Source organism: Geotrypetes seraphini, chromosome 8 (genome assembly GCF_902459505.1).
Source record: "Geotrypetes seraphini chromosome 8, aGeoSer1.1, whole genome shotgun sequence".
Lineage (NCBI taxonomy): Eukaryota > Metazoa > Chordata > Amphibia > Gymnophiona > Dermophiidae > Geotrypetes > Geotrypetes seraphini.
The window spans coordinates 107,741,775-107,761,448 of NC_047091.1; the positions used below are offsets into that span (position 1 = coordinate 107,741,775).

A 19,674-nucleotide genomic window follows, 5' to 3' on the forward strand; every position below is an offset into this window, starting at 1 on the left:
ATGAAAAGAACGTTTACCAATCACCCCCTCCATCCCCGAACAGACTACAGCAGTGGTCTCCAACTTGCGGCCTAGGGGCCACATTCGGCCTGCCAGGTACTATTTTGAGGCCCTCGGTATGTTTATCATAATCACAAAAGTAAATTAAAAGAGTTTCTTGATCATATGTCTCTTTAGCTATAAATTACAATATTCTTATTAAGACTTAGCCAAAAGGAAAGATTTATAAACTATAAAAAGTTTTACCTCAGGCAAAATTGTCATTTCTTTAATAAGACATTAACTATTTTTTTCTGAGGCCCTCCTAGTGTGCCTACAAATCCAAAATGTGGCCCTGCAAAAGGTTTGAGTTTGAGACCACTGGACTACAGGAACAAAAGATGTTCGACTATACTAACACTTCATTTTGCTCTCGCCTAGAGTATGGCAAAGAGATTTCATTGCTCTCTTTTAGAGACAAATCTCCACCTTCCATATCAGGAAGAGAAAGCACGGCATGAACGCATGTCTGACCAGGCAGCTGGAAGGAAGCAGTGGATACGTATATCTTTAAATAAATATATAGCCCCTTCCAGACCGCTTTGATCGCGAGCAAAAAAAAAAAAAACCAAATCCCAAACCATGTGTTCGCGTTTAAACTCCTGCAAGTTAGCACCGGTTTTGCGCTTTGAGGTGATGCCTGACATTGGGCTCCGGTCCCTGCGGCAGGGAGTCCAGGCCGGGTTTTGGCGTGAGTCGCTGGAACTGCCAGGCAATGTGTGCACGGCTGATAAGGCAGAAGACAGCGCCGGCAGGGAAGGAAGGAAGGAGCTCTTCCCCCCTCCCCCTTCCCCACCCCCGGGGAAAGCAGCCACCTCTCCTGCCCCTCCCCACCCTCGGATTGGGAGCAGCTGTCTTCCCTCCCCGGTGCAGGGTGCCGGGGATCGGGCGCCTCGGCTCCCCGCCGGTCCCTTGCAAGTGCTGGGATGCCCCGGCTGGAGCCGGCTGCCGGGCAGGGACAGGTGCGAGGGGCGGACCCCCGGCTGGCTTAAAGTCTCCCCCGCCCTGCTAAGTAGAGTCCGGAGCTGCGATCAGAGCCTTTTATCTGCAGGAGTTGGAACGGCCGGGGAGTGGGCTTCCCAAGGTAGGATTCACGCTGCTTCTTTCTCCCCCTTCGTCCTACCCTCTCTGTGCCCGGGGCCGGGGAGCATCTCTAACTTTCCCCCACAAGTGCTTTTTTTGTCTTCGATCGCTGCAGTGCATTGGGGGGGGGGGGTTGTAAGAAATGCCTGTGCAAGGATGGGGTGGGAGGCACTGGAAATTCATGCATCTGCCCGCAGTAAATGCCCGTGCAAGTTTGGGGGTTTTTTTTTTGTATTGTTATTGGTAGGGGGCATCAGCAGATCATGTGCTTTCTTGCAGTAAACGTCTGTGCAATGGGGTCGTTTATTTATTTTTTTTGGGTGGGTGGGGAAAGGGTAGATCATGCACCTGCTTGCAGAAAATGCCTGCTCAATGTCTTTTTGTTAGGGGGGGGGGGAGCAGCAGGTCATGCGCTTGCAATTAATGCCAGTATAAAGGGTTTTTTTTGGGGGGGGGTGTTATGGGCAAATGCAGATCATGCACCTGCTTCCAGAAGTGCCTGTGCAATGTCTTTTTTTTTTTTTGGGGGGGGGGGCAGCAGCGGGTCATGCGTTTGCTTACAGTAAATGCCAGTGCAAAGCCTTTTTTTTTTTTTTTTTTGAGGATGGCGTGGGGAAGTGCAGATCGTACACCGGGGTTTTTTTTATGATGGGGGGGGGGCACCAGAGGTACATACGCTTGCATGCATTAATTTCTCATGTAAGGATTTTATTTATTGGGGGGGGATGGCATATCAGGCATCTTCTTGTAGAAAATGCCCTTACAGGTTGGGTTTTTGTTGTTTTTTTTGGGGGGGGGGCATCAAAGGATCATGCTCTTCTAATAAATGCTCGACATCTGCAAGGTTGGGGGGCACCTGCCTTTACAAGAGGGGAAAAAAGACAGTGATTCTGCTGCCAGCAGTACAGCTCAGCATATAGGATGGTGTTGAGTCTATTTTATCACCATGCTCTGGTGTGGAGGGGGGGGGGGCTCAAATTCACCATGACCACTAGACACTCACTCGTACCAATGGGAGTGGAGATCAGATTGTGGGGGTGAGACCCCACGAGGAGTCCCTCCACCCGGGCACCAACTGCAGTTAGTTAATGGGGATGAGTGAAATCAATAGATCATTTGAGATTTAGGATGGGGAGGGAGTATCCTCTCCAAAACAGTGTATAAGGTGGATTTGGTAGCCCAGTGAATAAACATCGGGCGTTATTTCTGTGCCTTGAAAGGGTTAATGGAGGGGCCTATGTATCTTGTTGCATAACAGCAGGCACTGAGTGATGGCATGGAATCCTTGCTGGGGGTGTTCATTCCTGTAATTCACCTGCCTACAGACCCTGTGTTGGGAAGAGGATTTTATTAGCTCTTGTCTTGGTGGAAAAAATCCTGACAATGGAGAATAATAATAATAATAATATTTCTTCATGTGTAACACATGATCACAGCCAATGTTGACTGGCTTTAACTCCATTTAATTCAGGTCCTACCCAAGGACCTGGGAATCATAGGGCAAAATGGATGCTGTTCCAAGTAGGGCAGCTTTTTGCAAAATTGATGGAGTTGTTGTTATTATAATAATTATTATTAATATCATCTTACTCTAAAGGGAGGCAGGAGGTATACAGTAGGTAGCACCGAGGTACCTGCATCAGCATTGTAAAACCGAGAGGCAGCCCTCAAAATATGGCTCCACTGTGAATCCTTTCTTTGCTTCCTCCTCTAGGTGGTTCCAATTTTTATTTGGGGAGAGGGTTCCTTTTTATTACAGTCACCTTGCAGGTTTATTTTGAAATCTTCTGATTTTTCAATAAAGGCAGAAGGGTCTTTCAAAAACTTTAAGCTAGAATAGTGGAAAAGGATCATTTTTTGTGTGTGTGAAATGCTGTTAATGATTTAATTTGGCCTGTGCAATGATAACACTGGAAAACCTGTTTCATTTCTGTTGCCTTGGATTTTGATTTGTTTTGTTCTCTGGTTATGGGTGTGTAAAGGGATGGGTAATTTGCCTTTAATTGAAATAATATGTGCACCCATAAAGGGGGTCTCATAGATAGAAAAAGGTTTCTAATGTTATGTAGGCAGCAGGCACAAGTTTGCTTAAATAAAAAAGTTTTCAGGGCTTCAGATTAGACCTCCCTCCCCCCCCCCTTTCCCTCCAAACCAGGTCAATCTTTTGTAGACTTATGAAAATTCACCATTTAAAAGCATTGCAATGCCTCTGCTTCAAACACAGGCCTTTTGAAATATTTTCTAGTTTCTCTCAGTGTTGAATTGGGGAGAGGCACACTTTTTTTCCCTCCATGTTTCCATGGGATTTATTCATACCTTCTACAACCTATAATGTTGTTTTTCTTAAGTAGAAATATTCAGTATATCAGAGAGGACAAATAGCCACATGTGACCTGCTTTCCCCCTCCTCCTACCAGCGCATAAGGGGGGGAAAAAAAAGAAGGCAGCAAAGCTTGTGGAGCAAAATGTCAAATAGGTCTCATAAACTGTGGAAGGGTGAGGTGGGAAGTGGTAACCTCTCACAGAAAGTGGTCCCTTGGTGGTAGAACTGATCTGAATATACACACTCCCCCCTGTATAAAAATGCAGGCTGTGATGATAAGGTCCCTTCTCCTGGGGACCAAAGTGTCTTCACAGACTGCTCGATGTGCTTACAAGACCTGCTAAAATGTGACCGTGGCATTCTGAGATCTTTCTGTCGGTGTGCACATATATGATATGGTTCCATCAATGATCTGAAACAATGTCAAGCATAGAATTTCGTTTCTGCAAATTGGCACTTAACAAAATAACATAACACTCTTTTCATAGAAACATGATGGCAGATAAAGGCCAATCCAGTCTGCCCATCCACAGTAACCATTATCTCTTCCTCTCTCTAAGAGATCCCCAGGCTTTCTTGAAATCAGACACAGTCTCTGTCTCCACCACCTCTACCAGGAGACTGTGTCGCGCATCTACCCTGTTTCCCCGAAAATAAGCCCTATCCCAAAAATAAGCCCTAGCATAATTTTAAAGATGCTCCTAATATAAGCCCTACCCCCAAAATAAGCCCTAGTTAAGATTGACCCTCGAAGCCTTCCTCCCCCCTCCCCCCCCCCCCCCGAGTGTCCCTTACACTTCCTGACACTAGTGCTGCCTGATTTGCTGAAAAAAATCATACTTGTCGATTCAGCAACCCCCACCTCTGCTGCTTTAGGCTTTGGAGTCTCACGGTGGGAGGGTCAGTGGGGTTCTGTGGCACAAGGGGATGGGTGAGAGGGGAGGAATGATGCTGCACATGGGGGGGAAAGGAAAGAGGAAGAATTGGGTTGGAGGAGAGGAAGGGAGAGATGATTTTTGTATATGAAAAAAATAAGACATCCCCCAAAATAAGCCCTAGTGTGTTTTTTGGGCCCAAAATTAATATAAGGCACTGTCTTATTTGGGGGGAAACACGGTACCACCCTTTCTGTAAAAAAGTATTTCCTCATATTACTCCTGAGCCTATCGCCTCTTAATTTCATCCTATGGCCTCTCATTCCAGAGTTTCCTTTCAAATGAAAGAGACTCGACTCATGCGCATTTACGCCACGTAGGTATTTAAACGTCTCCATCATATCTCCTCTCTCCTTCAAAGTATACAGATTGAGATCTCAGAATTTAGGAAGTTGGTTGGTTGGTTCGAGAACTTTTCAGCACCCCCTCATATACCTGATGACTCTAGCTGTGCAGCACGGACGTGATGCTTAGTCAATGCACTCCAACAATTTTACTTATTACTACTGCTACTATTTATCACTTATATATCGTTGAAAGGCGTACGCAGTGCTGTACATTTTGACATTTAGTAGACTGTCCCTGTTCAGAAGAGCTTACATTCTAACTTGGACAGACAGACATGACATATAGGATTAAGGAAGCAGAACCCAAGGTGGTAACCCCCATTTATGAGCCAGTCGGTCTCCTTTTAGCTGAAACACTCCTGCTGGCCCAGCCATTAAGTGTTCTCAAAATTTGCTGCAGTCGGATCTTGTGAGTTCCCCACCCTAAGCCAGCATTTCATTGAAAGTGACCAGTGTTGCCAATTTTAGGTATTTGGTATTAAAAAAAAAAAAGCTGAGCCCTGGTCCTGATGCGAGGGGGTAACAGTAGAAAATGGTGGCAGATGCCTGACCTGGTTTCCACAAGTGAAGAAAGTCCGTGATTTGGAGAAAGCAGCAGGGCAACGAGAGATGACACAGGTTCTGCAGTGTGGCAAGAGAAGGAGAAACTGGGCTCTTGAGGGAAATACATGTCTGTGGGTGATTGAGACAATGTTAGTTTGATCTGTCTCCTCTCGAGAAACTGATTGGGGCATTTTTAAGTGAGTAAAGATACCACAGCTTGGCAGACAAGACAAGGCTGGATGAAGTGGGCAATGCCATCTGTGTAGCACAGTAAATGGTCAGCAGGCTCCATTCTCTGGGTCTTTAGTTGCCTGTGTGCCTTAAAAGCATTTCAGGTGGGTGGTTACATGGGGGGGGGGAATACAACCCATAAAGCTGGACAGGCACCCAGGTTCTTTGGAGTCTGAGAAGCTCCAGAATAAACAATTCCCTGTTTCATTGCAGTGGTCTGTATTTCCCATGGGACTGAGGTGCAGTAAGATTCTCTTTACCCTGCAATCCCACCTCCCTTGTCTCCTGACTGGGTCTGTGAATGAACCCTTTGGGCTTTATTTCCTACATTCCTATAGCCACAGCATGGAGGGGGGCTGTCCAACTGGGTCCCTAAGTTTCTCCTAGGATAAGCAGGATGAGTCAGCCACAAATGGGTGATGTCCCGACAGCTCTCATTGGTTGGATAAGCTCTCCAAAAGCTCAGAGTTTCTCTCTCTCTCTCTCTCTTTGAGCTAGTGGGTTGCTGGGACGCCTCTGGGCATTTCCAGGCAGGTCCCCTAACTTACTTCCTCCCCTTCCTTCCTCAGTCTGCAGTTCCCAACAGTCGGTTCCCAATGGTCGGTTTTTCTACAGCTCTATCTACCATTCACTTACCTAGAGAAGATGCCAGAATCATCGAAGAAGTTCCCCGGCTGCAAGAAGAGGATGAGTACTCTGGACCCTCAAGACTTATGTTTCTGGTGCCTAGGTACGACGCACGCGGACCAGCCCTGCTTGCACTATGCCTGCATGCCTCCGCATGCATTTAAATTCAGGAAGCAGGCCCTGAAGGACTTTTTGAAGAGGAGAGAAACCCAGGAGATCCGGCCTAGAGCACACATCGACAATGCCTGCTGGGACTACCCTTTTAAGCTCCTCCCAGGAATCCCACTGAAATTCCTGCAGCCATGAGGGCCCCGATGCACACGTGACCTTTGCAGGAGAGCCGGCCAACTTCAGGAGATTCCAACCCACACAACAGTCACCCCCTAGGAGGGTCCCCCGGAAAACCTTCTGCGGCACCCTCAGGCCTTGCACTACCTCCCTCGATCTTCTCCGACAATGCTACTGGAGCCCCAGTTCCTGGCCATGTGAAATACTGCCGGCAGCTGGGTCCCTAAGTGTAAGTGCTAGAAAGTGATCTTTAATTTAATCTAATCTAATTTGAATTTCTGAATCGCTCTTATCCAAAAACAGGTTCTAAGCGATTGACATGAGAAAAGGCCCATACATTGTTATGGAGATTACGTGACTTTACACCAGTGTGTCGCAAACCTTTTGAAGCTGCAGTACAATAAAGTCGGGGCTGTGGTTGGAAGGCCTCTGGACAGGCGCAGACATCAGCGTAATGACGCCATGTGCATGTGTGATATCATCACGTTGACGTCCACACATGCGCTGAGACCCTTCAGATGAGGCCCTGAGCTTAATAACCCTGGGAGGAGAGGTTCCGGCGCCAGCTACCTGTTACAGGGCATGCCTCTCGCCGCAAGAGGCACGTCCTGTAGGTCAGCCAGCGCCGGTGTCTCTCTTCCAGCTTCTTGCAGCACATCCTGAATCTTGCCGCAGCACATTACACTTCTTCAAGTGGGGGCTGGAGGTTTGGGAGTTTCTTGAGCTTCCTGAGGGGCAGGTAACTCCTTCCAGTGCTTTGCCAAGTTAAATGAGCTTGGGTTCTGTGCAGGGCTGGCGATGGAAGATGCAGAAGAGCTAAGGAGATGGCAACTGGTGGCAGTCGCAATTTCTGGAATTACTTACAGCCATTCTTAATGTTCTTTGACTGCAGTTTGTTTAATTCACAAATAAATTTGGCAGGTGTTAATATACCCTTCTCCACATTTAGCTAGCAACGCTTCTTTATTACATCTTCTTCTATTGGACCCCTGAGGAAGGTGTTTCACCGAAACACGGCCCGTGTTGGGTCCGGTGAAAGACAAATGTGGAAAGTTTTTAGCTTCTTTCCAAAGAAATAAAAAGTAGGTTTTTTTGAACATTGTTAGTTTCCACACTTTTTGTTTTCGTTTGGTTTGCCATTTTCTCTGTGGAAACTTGGGTCATTCTCTATGTTTTCGGAAATTAGGAGACATCAGTTGAGGTTGCAAGATGGTAGATTGTAACATCAGGAAATACGTTCTTCTAGGACAAGAGGATGAGTCAGCCACATATGGGTGATGCCCCAAAAGCTCCCAGTTTGCGGATAAGCTCTCCAATAGCTCAGAGAGATTTTTTTTTTCTCTCTCTCTCTCTGGGCACGTATAGTGACCAGGCCCCCAATGGGTATGTCCGAGCACTACCCATTTCCCCCTGCTTCCCCCTAATCCCAAGTCTTTAGTCTCCGCCCGTTCCCAACGGTCGGACTTTCTACAGCTCTCCATTACAACTTTTCTACTTACCACCTTGAAGATGCCAGAAACATCAAAGAAATGTCCGAGATGCAGAAAAAGAATGAGTACACTGGATCCTCATGAATTGTGTGTCTGCTGCATGGGTCCGGTGCATGAGGACCAGTGTTGCTTGCATTGTACCCGCCTGTCTCCATGCGCATGCAAACTGAGGAAGAGGGCACTGAGAGACTTCTTGAAGAGAAGTGAGGCCTGAGAATCCTCCTCCAGCAGCCATCCAGATCGGAATGCAGCAGCAGGAGAGTCATAGACTGTAGCAGTAAGGAGCCTCCAGGACACTCTGGCCCAGCAACTCCTCCCCTCCCCCACCCCCCACCCCACCTCCGTCTGCACCCTGCCCGGCAGAGAAATCTCTCCCAGAGTCACTGCATGCTGCCGAGCACAGCCAGCCCCTTCAGGCAACTGATCGGGGTTCTCCCTTCAGACCCTCCCTCCCAAAGTCTACCAGGGCACCCTCTGCTTTTTCCCCAGTGGGCCCATCCCTCGGGGTGCCACCCAGTCTCACACTCACCCTCACATGTGGGCCATAAGTGACGCCATCTCCCTGCTCCTCTTCAAGCCGTCCCAGCCCGTTTCGCTCTTCCAGTGGAGGTGGTGAGAACAAAGACAGTGATGGAATTTTAAAAAATACCATGTGGGTTAAACACTTGAGAATCATTAAAAGATATCGGGCCAAACTTAAATGACCTTAACATTTTGAACAAGGCGTAGAGGGGTGGAAGCACTTAGGGTACACTAAGTCGAAAGGGGCACCGCTGGCCCTGAGCCATGATGGCAGAGAAGAACCAGTTACCTTTGTGTCTGGTTCTAGATCACTTTGGGGAGATGCTGGCTGGAAACCCTCCAAATGTAATCAGATCGACTAGTTCAGGCTGTTTTATGATAGAGTTTGAATTGCTTTGTGGAGTATTGGGTGGGATGTGTGATATCTCTGTCCTTCCAGTACAGATGGGCCTTGTCTTCAAGACAGAGAACTGGGATAGATACTGATTTTTATTTTTTTTGCGATTATGGCTGATTATCCAGTGCTGAGGGCTTTGGTTTAATCCTTCAACTGTTGGCAAGGACTGGAATAAAATTGTGGGATTTGTGTTTATTTTTGGAGGCCAGACCACTCCTTTTTACTGCAGGTAGACATGAAGGCTGGATGCAGAGCATTGTGGGTAGAACATCTATACAGGATTTGTGCAGCCTCTGCCCCGACTGATTTGGGACCTGTAGACATGTCTCCTTTAGTTTTCCTTTCTATACTGAAATAAAATACTTCAAAATATGGCAAGGCTAATCATTCAATATCCAAATAAATACTTTAACATCAATTTTCTTCAAAGTATACTTTTTGATTTAAAAGTTCATAAAGGAATTCAGAATGTTTAGTTTTCCAGCAGATCCTTGTTGTGCTGTGGTTTCAGTCATCACAACTTTCACCTTGTATTTTAGGCAGTCACACCTGAACAGGTTAAAAAAACTAACAGTCAACCTCTAAACGCAAACCTGCAGCATATTCTATAATAAAAAATAAAACGCTAAGCGCGCATGCGCACTCGTGCCGCATGTTCCCTGATCCCTGATCTGTCGGGATGTGGCGGCACGAGTGTGCATGCGCGCCAGACAAGCCTCCCTGCTCTCCACCTCACGCAATACGGCCCTACCGGCCGAAGTTTCTTTAGACGCTGCAGCGGCTCCTCTCATCCGCCCAGGCCCTGCTCCCTCTCGCGGCGCTGGTGGCAGCTGCCGGGAGGAGGGCTCCGAGCCGCTGAAGACTGTCCCTGATCAGCTTACCTGAAACGGTACCTAAAAAATGAACTTTTTCATCCGAGGCGCAAGGCTGAGGCGACCTTCCTCCCCCGGCTCACTAAGGTTCCGTCTTGAGAAATTCAAATGCGTTGCTGAAAAAGCAAGTGACCGGAGGACGCTGGGAGAGAAGTTGAGCGGCCTGACAAAATGGCATCGAGGCAGTCCGACTCTGAAGAGGACGATGATTTGCCCCGCGTTTTCAGTGATGAGGAGGTCATTAAAAAGGATTTCCCATTTTCTGATTCCGTGCCCTAAAATCTGAAATGAAAGAGGTACGTATGGATGTTCAGGCTGCTTTGACAGAGATTTGCCAAGAATTGAGTGAGATTGGCAGGAGAGTTGAGCAGGTGGAGAAACGTGTGGATTTAGTGGAACACCTATCTGACTACTGTTTCCCAACATCAAAAGGACTAGCAGGCAGGGAAAGAGACAGACAGATAGATAGAAAGGGAGACAGAAAGAAAAGAAGAAAGACACAGGGGCAGGGAGAGACACAGAAAGACAGACAAAGGGAGCCAGGGAGAGAGACAGACAGAAAGAAAGACAGCGGGAGGGAGAGAGAGACAGAAATAAAGAAAGACAGACAGACATATATTCTAGCACCCGTTAATGTAACGGGCTAAAAACTAGTTTAAATAGAATTGGTATAGTCAGTTTACTATTTATTTAATCAATTTTCTGTATTGTTCTCCCAGGGGAGCTCTAAATTTATTCAGGTACTGAAGCAATTTTCCTGTCAGGCTCACAATCTATCTAATGTACCTGGGACAATGGGGGATTAAATGACTTGTCCAGGGTCACAGGGAGTAGCATGGGTTTGAACCCACAGGGTGCTGAGGCCGTAGCTCTAACCACTCTTCCACACTCTCTGAATGTCTATTTGGATATATTTTGGCCAGCCATACCTTGTCTAAATTTATCAAGCCAGCCAATCTGGATTCTCACCAAGTACGCACACCATCTGGACTCTATGGGGTAGATGTTGAAAGAAAGCTAAACGGTTAGAAATGGTTTCTGGCCATTTAAATCCCTTGTCCAGGGCTAACCAGGCGTTTCAACAGCACTTAATGGACAATGCCACTAAAAATGCTCAGTTAGCACCTAAGCCGGAACCAGCTGTTATGTTGATGTTCCCAAGGCAGAGTTGGTACTTAGAGGGGAGGGGGGGAATTTCTGAAAGCATACACCCATAGGAATATAATGGATTTCTCTAGCGATTAGCACATTCTAACACAATTGCATGTGCTCAACGCTCTTTCACGAATTCCACCCTAAGGGCCAGATTCACTAACCTCTCTTTTCCCATCCAATCCGTGGGCGATCCGTGGCCGGGCGCCCGATTCACAATGCGCCTGCATGCAAAGTAGGCCAATCGGAGGCACGCCCCCCACCGACTACACGGATCGCTGGAGAGCGATCCTGACGCATACACAGGACATCTTTGCCTGTGGATGGTCTGCGCATGCCCTTGCTCTCCTGCATTTCCTCTCGCCGGCTCGCCTTTTCATACAGGTTTGCTTACTTCTCTCCCAATCCCATTGCAGATCAGTGGCCTGCTGCCCCCCCCCCCCAAAAGAGCAAAAAAGGCGCAAGAAATCATCCCTCTGACCCTCAACATTTGAGACAGGAACCTGCGCTTGCAGAAGCTCTTTAGCACAGCTTCAGGGAGTGAATTGGCCAATTCTGCTCTGCATGCATGCTCAGTCTCAGATGCTGGATCTTGCACCCGTACCCCCATCTCCTCCCATGCTCACAGTATCGTTTAGTCAATCCATCCAGCAGCAATAGGAGCACAGCGCAGTGTTGATGCTGCCTTCGTGAACCTGTGGTTTTAACCCGCGGGTTTAAAGCGGGGCTGCACTGCGGCGTGTTCTGGAACACAACAGAACACGCCGTAGTGCAGCTCCGCTTTAACCCACGGGTTAAAACCATGGGCTCGCAGGCGGCAGAGAGCAGGTTTGCTTCTGTATGGAGCACCTATTGCCCAGTTCCCCATGTGCACCGCTTTTCTGGTATGGAGGGTGGATACTGTCAGTTCAGAGAGGCAGGGTGGCAGAGACGTGAGCGACTGGTCCCCAGCAGTCGCTTCTCTATTGATCGGCCAGCCCAGTCAGTGTTCCTGATTTTGGTTAGTGAATCGTTGCCTTCCTACTTTGCATGCCGTTTCCCCTCATTTGCATGCGCGGATCGGATCGGAGGATGATCGGTCACGAGGTTAATGAGTTAGGTCAGAGGAAAATCGGGTTTGTACACAATCGCAAACACAATCGGTGGGCTTAGTGAATCTAGCCATTTGTGGGTTAAGTGCTGATATTCATCATTTAAGTACCTAGGACATGGGTTGACAACCTACAAATCACGAGCCATGTGGCTCTTTTGTCACATGGCTTCGGCTCTTCTCATGCTTCAGCGGACTAGCAACAGCTGATTCTTGTAACTGTCTGCCTGCCACTAACCCAGAAGCCTCTCCTCTGCTGCTTCCTACCCTTTGTCAGAACTTCCTGTTTCTGTCCAGGCAGGATGCAACAGAGGAGAGGTTTCCAGGTTAGCAGCAGGCAGCTGTAGGAATAACCGCTAACCTGTTGAAGCAAGAAAGAGCATAATATTTGTGAGTGGGGTTGGGAATGTGGGGAAGGAAATATGGTACAGGAGGGGTGAGAGTGATGAGAGAGGGAGAAATGGACATAAAGGTGGAGGGGAAGGAGAGATGGCACAGGGGAGAGTGTAGTGCAGTGGTTAAAGCTACAGTCTCAGCACCCTGAGATTGTGGGTTCAAACCCATGTTGCTCCTTGTGTCCTTGGGCAAGTCACTTAATCCCCCCCCCCCCATTGCCCCAGGTACATTAGATAGATTGTAAGCCCACCAGGACAAACGGAAAAATGCTTAAGTACCTGAATAAATTCATGTAAACCATTCTGAGCGCCCCTGGAGAACAGTGTAGAAAATTAAATAAATAGGGAGAGAGGGAAATATGGGTGGAGGGGAGGAAGAGATATGGACATAGGGGTGGAGGGGAGGGAGAGATGGTGTATGGCCAGGAGAGAGGGAGAAATGGGCATGAAACAACTCTGTGCAGAAATACAGTGTTAAAGTCTCATTAAATGATATTTCTTTATTTTCTGTAAGTATTTAAAGTTTTTTTTGTGTTAAATGCATATATACCCATATCACATTAAAATTTGTATCTCAAACCCCCTTCTCTATCCATTGTGGCTCTTTGTAAATCTTGGGTCAAACATTTCAGATAAATGACTCTTTGCTTTAAAAAGGTTGCTGACCTAGGATAACCGCATAAATAGGACCAAATAAAACACAGTCCTATCTTTATGTGGTTCATCTTAACCGTTTGAGTGTTGAATAGTGCACTTAACCGGCTATGCTTTTGCTGCCTGTGTGTAAATGTGAAAATTTGATGTCAGAGCCTGAATTTGACCTGGCATTGAATTTCTGGGGATAACCCTGCACACTGCTGGTTGAATATCTACCCCTATTTAGATACAGTCGGTGGTACCCACATATCTAGATAGTGACAGCCTTTATCCAACTACAGTTTTTGCATTTGGGATGGGGGATAGCAAGGGGTATGAAAGAACTATTTAAAAAAAAAAAAAACAACAACCCAGTGGAATGATCACATCCTAACAATTATTTAAATAGCTCAACAAAATACTTGCAGATATGTGAAGTTACCAGATGTTCATGCAGAGCAGATGTGGAAGCTACTAAGAGTCCAGCAGGTAAGTGAGCAAGGTGGAAATTCCCTCCGAAATGCTGGGCTTCCAGGTTCAGACCCCTCTCCCTTCAAAAAAGGTCAGGTTGGTGTCATCCCTTGACTTATTGGTGGAGGCAGGCAGTGCAGATCCGTCTGGTTTCTTCTTTGTTTTAGCTGTGTTATCAGAGGCAATGAGCGCACATCCTCCAGTGTCGAGCGAATATCTTGGATTACTGTAGGCAGATGTCAATGAAAGTGGGGGCTTGGAGGAGGAAGGTGCCCCCTCTCCCATTTGACACGAGGATCAAGTTTGCAATGGGAAGGGGTGAGGAGGGGGAGAGGGAGTGAGGACAATGCCAGATGGACTTCTACGGTGTGTATCCTGTCCCGTGCATGGCAAGGTAGATCAGGATGGTCTGGAGTGGGTTTCGACAGCGGCTCCAGTGGCTGGCTAGTGGGGCCAGTGCAGGGTAGATTTTTTTATGGTCTGGACCCTGAAAATGGCAAGAATGGATTAGAAGTAAGTATGGGTATTTTGTATCATATCCAAATCATATGCATGTCAGTGGGGGAGGGGAAGACATTGTATAGTGGATCTTAAGCAAGTAAAATGTTATATTGCTATTGAGCTGTTGGTTTAATAATGCTTTAATAATGAATGTGACAGCTGGGCAAACTGGATGGACTGTGCAGGTCTTTATTTGCCATCATTTACTATGTTACTAGGTGAGCTCTCCTTTTGGACAGTAAGAGAAGGATTGCTCCAGCAGAACTGTGGGCTCTTGCAGTAATTCAGAAGTAATAAGACTCTTAACCAAATTAAAAGAATATTCCCCTTTACAGATGGGGCATGTTGGTGTGGGTGTGAGATGAAAGGGACTAATCTTTCTATCTGCCGGAAGTGTCTCTTACTTCCTATTTTTGGCAGCAGTGTGTAGCCATGCTCCAAGATATGTTGCTCCTCACCAATAGGGGGAGTTGCTGAAATTAAAATACTATTCGCTTGCTTAGCAATAATTGGCAGGGAACTCAGCTAGACATTGGAGATCACAGGGCTAGATTGTGAACCCTCCGGGAGAGATGTCTTATCATTCCCACTGTAATTCCCCTAGCTGAGCACTGTGTATATAGATGCACCTTCTTGTCCAATTAGATTGTAAACTCTTTTGAGCAGGGACTGTCTCTTCTGTGTTTTGATGTACAGCGATGCGTATATCTAGTAGCCTTATAGAAATGATTAGTGATAGTAGTAGAAGCTGTCTGACTGCTCAGTGACATCACAATGCATCTGGGTCACACCCAGAATTCTTGATGACATCATAATGCAGCTGTATATGGTTCCCCCACCTGAGCACTGGGTATAGATGGACCTTCTTGTCCAGTTTGCCTGTCTTAACTAGATTGTAAGCTCTTTTGAGCAGGGACCCTTTCTTTTGTGTTTTGTTGTACAGGGCTGAGTATATCTAGCAGCGTTATAAAAATGATTAGCAGTGGTAGTAATAGATAGGGAAAAACACTTACCTGATAAATTACCTGACTGTAAACCACATAGATGTCAAATAGTCAATAATAATTAAGCAGAATGTACTATGTTACTATGTAGAGTCTATGGTATGCTTATTATCTTTGGGGTCCTTTTTCTATTAGCTGAGGTAAAAAGTGACCTTATATTGCCCCTAACATAGGTTTTCCCGGAGTGATAAGACCATTTTTAAAAATAGCCTTTTTCTATTTCTTAAGTCATATTCGATCTTATATGCCAATGAATACTCGTAAATCAGATTCCTATGAGCGTCGGAGCATTTAGCGCCCTGGGCCGTTGTAGAAACCACTACTGTGGCTTAGTAAAAGAGGGCCAAAGTGAGAAAGCGAAAAGGGGGTATACTTTTTTGTGTATACATATCTGTTCATGGTAGACACATGGCGCCCTTCTGTACAAAACCACACGCCAGCTTCAAATTTATAATTCAGAGGCTTCGATCATCCAGCATTCAAAACACACAAACTCCGAATTATATATTTTCAGACCTCAGCCAGTGCCGCTGCATAAACCAGCTTATATATGCAGACTAGTGCACCAAACTCATCATTGGTCACTTAAACATATCTCATTTGTATGAAATAGACTTAACCTTATTTTAAACTTAGTATTAAATATTCATCTGTCTTTTAATTAAATGAACGGCCAGGAATTTAGTTCTGACACAACAAAACAATCCAGAAATCCTTCGCAGTCGTGTGGAATTTACGACAAATAAGAAAATTATTTTGGAAGGAAATTATTGCTAACTCCTGATCTAGTTCTGGGACTACTAGATTATTGCAACGTCCTTTACCTACCATGCCCCGCAAGCATGATAAAACAATTACAGACTCTTCAAAACACAGCCCTCGGACTGATCTTCTCATTAAGCAAACATGACCGCATCACCACAGCATACCTAGACACGCATCAGCTCCCAATACAAGCTCGAATATTATTCAAATTCTACTGTCTACTATACAGATTTCTTAATGGCGCTATCCCCAACCTACCTGAATGATCACCTTTATCTGGAACACCTCAACCAGACCAAGGAGAACTCAGAGTCCATTTATCCACCCCCCAATTAAAGGCACATATCACAAGAAATTATACGACAGATTATTAGCAACACAGGCAGCGAAAATAGACCACCATCTAGCCCGCATCCTGTTAACATCGCTAGAATACAAAAGCCTCTGAAGGGATATTTATGACCCTGCTTTTTTGGAACTTTGTCAAGACAAGTTAATCCCATACCTAAGTTTCCCATGCTTCTGAATAAATTTGTCTTGTATTTAGTTCCTAAACCTGTAATGTTCCTGTAAATGTCCAGCATACCTCTTTTGTAATCCGCCTAGATCTGCGAGGTTATGGCGGAATAAAAGTCAGTAATGTAATATAAGGATGGGGTTGGAAATCAGCTTTCAGAGAACTGTTTTATGATTTGATTCCTCTGTTAATTGATAGTTTCTTGGTCCTTGGATCTGACAAAGATCAGTTGCTTCATATTGCTTTCTAAATTAAATACAGCTTTCTTTTGAATGGGGGTAGGGTGGGTTTGTGGCCAGAGAACTCGGCTAGAGATTTCTTGACCTCAAGTATTAGCTGAATGTAGCCTGTAGGATTGTATATCAGCTGAACAGATATTTGTACTTTCTGATCTGAATAATTAAAGAGATTCTTAAATGGTGATTGGATTCCAGCTTCTGAGAAATTAGGGGATTCAGTGTCTTGTGTTGATGTTTTAAGGATTTCCTTTCTTGATATTTTCACTATGGCAGGTCTGCTCGAACTCTTTATGTTCATATATTTTTTGAAATGGTGAACATACATTTTAAGTTAGTAATTCAAAGCTATTTAAGTTTTGCTATTTCTTATATGTTGCATCTGCTGTACTTAATGGAAAGGAAATTATAAATACTTAAAACAGGTGTTTCATTCATTGATTTTCTCTCTGCAAGAAAACATGAAAAGTGATTTTTGGACTGTTTCTCGTCTGATTGCTGGTGCTCGAGAGGGTGAATACCATTACATTAAAATAAACCTCTCCAATCGTAAGCACCAGGTCTAGTCTCCTCTCTCCCTCCCCTCCCCCTGCCATGGGTGCTATATTACACTTTAAGGAGACCACCTTGAAGGGAATCCAAAATCTCTTTAGTTCTAATTAAGCTCACAGATAGGGTGCACCAGCCTACATCCAGCTGGTTTAAAATATCCAACAAACTGATCACCTTCCTCTTCATTCTCACCTTTAGCATGTGTACGAACAGATCACTGCCTACTTTCTCCATGTTGGGAGTTTGTAGCTCACACTGGTGTGGCAACATCTCCTCTTTCCAACATAACCTGCTCTGCCTTTTCCCATAACCCCTACATTTAAATCGAATTAATCTTGTTGAAAAGATCCATCATCCTTCTTCCTGAACAGATGGTGGCCCAAGATGGCAGTATTCTATTTGTGGAACTCCTTGAACCATCTCCATTTTAACACTATCTCAGGCTCCCTCTACCATTAGGGCTTGAAGAGCTGGAATTTTTTTTATTGCCCATCAAAAGGAAGAAAGGTCAGTAGTAGAATGCCTAGGGATCTGTCCATTACATTAAAATAAACCTCTCCAATCTATTGGTAATATTACTCGATCTTTCTCATATACTTTCAGAATGCTTGATTCCCTTTTGTGTTAGAACTCTTCTCTCTTTCCAGATTTTCCGTAAATCTATGAAGACACTGTTATTTCAACAGTTCTTAACTAATTTTCCTTAGAACAATTGTCTATCTTCTCTCTAAGATGTCAGATGAGGGTCTTCATTAATAAGTTATTTGCTCTTTAATCTGACTACTTTCACTTCGATTATCGATTTTTATGTGAACCGAGTCGAGCTCCTTTTGGGGAGATGACACGGTGTATAAATCCAAGATTTAGATTAGATTAGAGGAGCAGGGGGCGGAGAGCAGGAGAGGTGCCTTGCCCTTAGGAAGACCGCGCCCGGGATAGACCACACACACCCCCCTTCTCTCTTTATGGAGCAGCAAGGCATTGATGCTCCTGGATGAGCTGGCAATGAAGAGACACCACTTTTTCGAATTACAGGTGATTTAATTTGCCTCAAACAGGCTGGTCGTATTGTGGAAGAAGCAGAGCCCATTTTAATGGGTGAAGAATATAGAAAAAAAACTTGGTGATGCTTCCTCTGATTCCAGCAAATTCCACTGCTTGAGCCTAGACATCAAAAGGGGAGAGTGTGGCACAGTGGTTAAAGCTACGGCCTTAGCACCCTGAGGTTGTGGGTTCAAACCCACACTGCTCCTTGTGACACTGGGCAAGTCACTTAATCTCCCCCCCCCTCCGCCCCCCACACATACACTGCCCCAGGTTCATTAGATAGATTGTGCATCCACTAGGACAGACAGGGAAAAATGCATGAGTACCTGATTAAATTCATGTAAACTGTTCTGAGCTCCCCTGGGAGAACAGTATAGAAAATTGAATAAATAAAGCTCAGCATCGGACTTGGTGTGAGACCAAGATCTCGGATCAAGTTGTTGAGCTCTTTTTGGTTTGGATAGTATAGATTTCTCTCAGCTGTACCACTGATATTTTAAACTGCATCTACATCTCCCTCACTTTGACTTGCTGCTCTCTTCTGAAGTCAGTTGTTCTCCCTCTGAGGGAGTGGGTATGGGGAGCTCAGGGCAATGTGGTACTGGAGCGATGGCCGAAGGAATGTCCAGATATGTGATTGCAGATGAATACTTGCCAGTTTGATATTTGGAAAGGTTCACCATGCAGAAGAAGCAGTTGCTTGAGTAGTCAGTGGGTTCCCGCCAAACTCTTGGGATAGCAAACACCATGGCTCTTTTTTCCCCTCTGTACCATCCTGTAGAAGAACAAATGAAATTGTGGTAATGAAAACAATATGGGGCTCATAATCGAAAGAGAAAAATGTCCCTAAACCGGCCTAAGTCGGCACATGGACGAACATTATCCAAATACGTCCAAGTGCCGATAATAAAAACGGGTTTGGACGTATTTCTAAACCTTCATAGTGCCGCTGAACGACCAAAACTAAACGGGGCGTTTCGGGAGGAGTGTCGAGGGCGGGAGTTGGGCAGGAAGTTATACAGGCCAGGATTGACGGAACTTGGACATTGTGACTTAGACCATGTAAAACATGGTCTAAGTCACAAAAACCCACCTAAAGTCACCAGATAAGCATAGAAACATAGAAATAGATGGCAGATAAGGGCCACGGCCCATCTAGTCTGCCCACCCCAATGACCCTCCCCTGCAAACACATAAAACAGACCCCCCACACATTACCCCAGTGATCACTGGCACCCCCCCCCCCCCACCCCCATAAAATATTAATCACACCTTTAAAATTCAGCCTCCAGACCATCATCACCTGGCAGCCTGGCATAGGAAAACCTAGTCGTCCAGCACAGAGGCGGCTTAAGCCATCTTGAGGGTGGGTTAGGGACTCATGGAGAGGAGGACCCATGCCCATAAGCACCTGTAATCACTGTGTTGATACTTAAACATGTGCACTGCCCTATACACCCCCAAAACCCTTTTTTACTGGCATATAAGTGGCTCCTGCAGCCATAAGGGCTATTAGGGTGGTAGATAAGTGGGTCTAGGGAATTCTGGAGGTGGTTTGGGGGGGCTCACCATGACCTATAAGGGAGCTGTAGTGAGAAGAAAACATGACTG

At 45.7% G+C, this 19,674-nt stretch overlaps 1 protein-coding gene across 2 annotated transcripts in view; it reads left to right on the plus strand.

Moving 5' to 3' along the window:
- The first annotated feature begins 800 nt into the window (after nt 1–800).
- The window catches only part of SEMA6B (semaphorin 6B), a 241,785-nt gene continuing 222,911 nt past the window's right edge, over nt 801–19,674 (plus strand). For both annotated transcript variants that reach the window (XM_033954396.1, XM_033954398.1), the window contains exon 1: nt 801–1,123. The gene's annotated coding sequence lies outside the window, so the exon portion shown is untranslated. The remainder of the gene's footprint in view (nt 1,124–19,674) is intronic.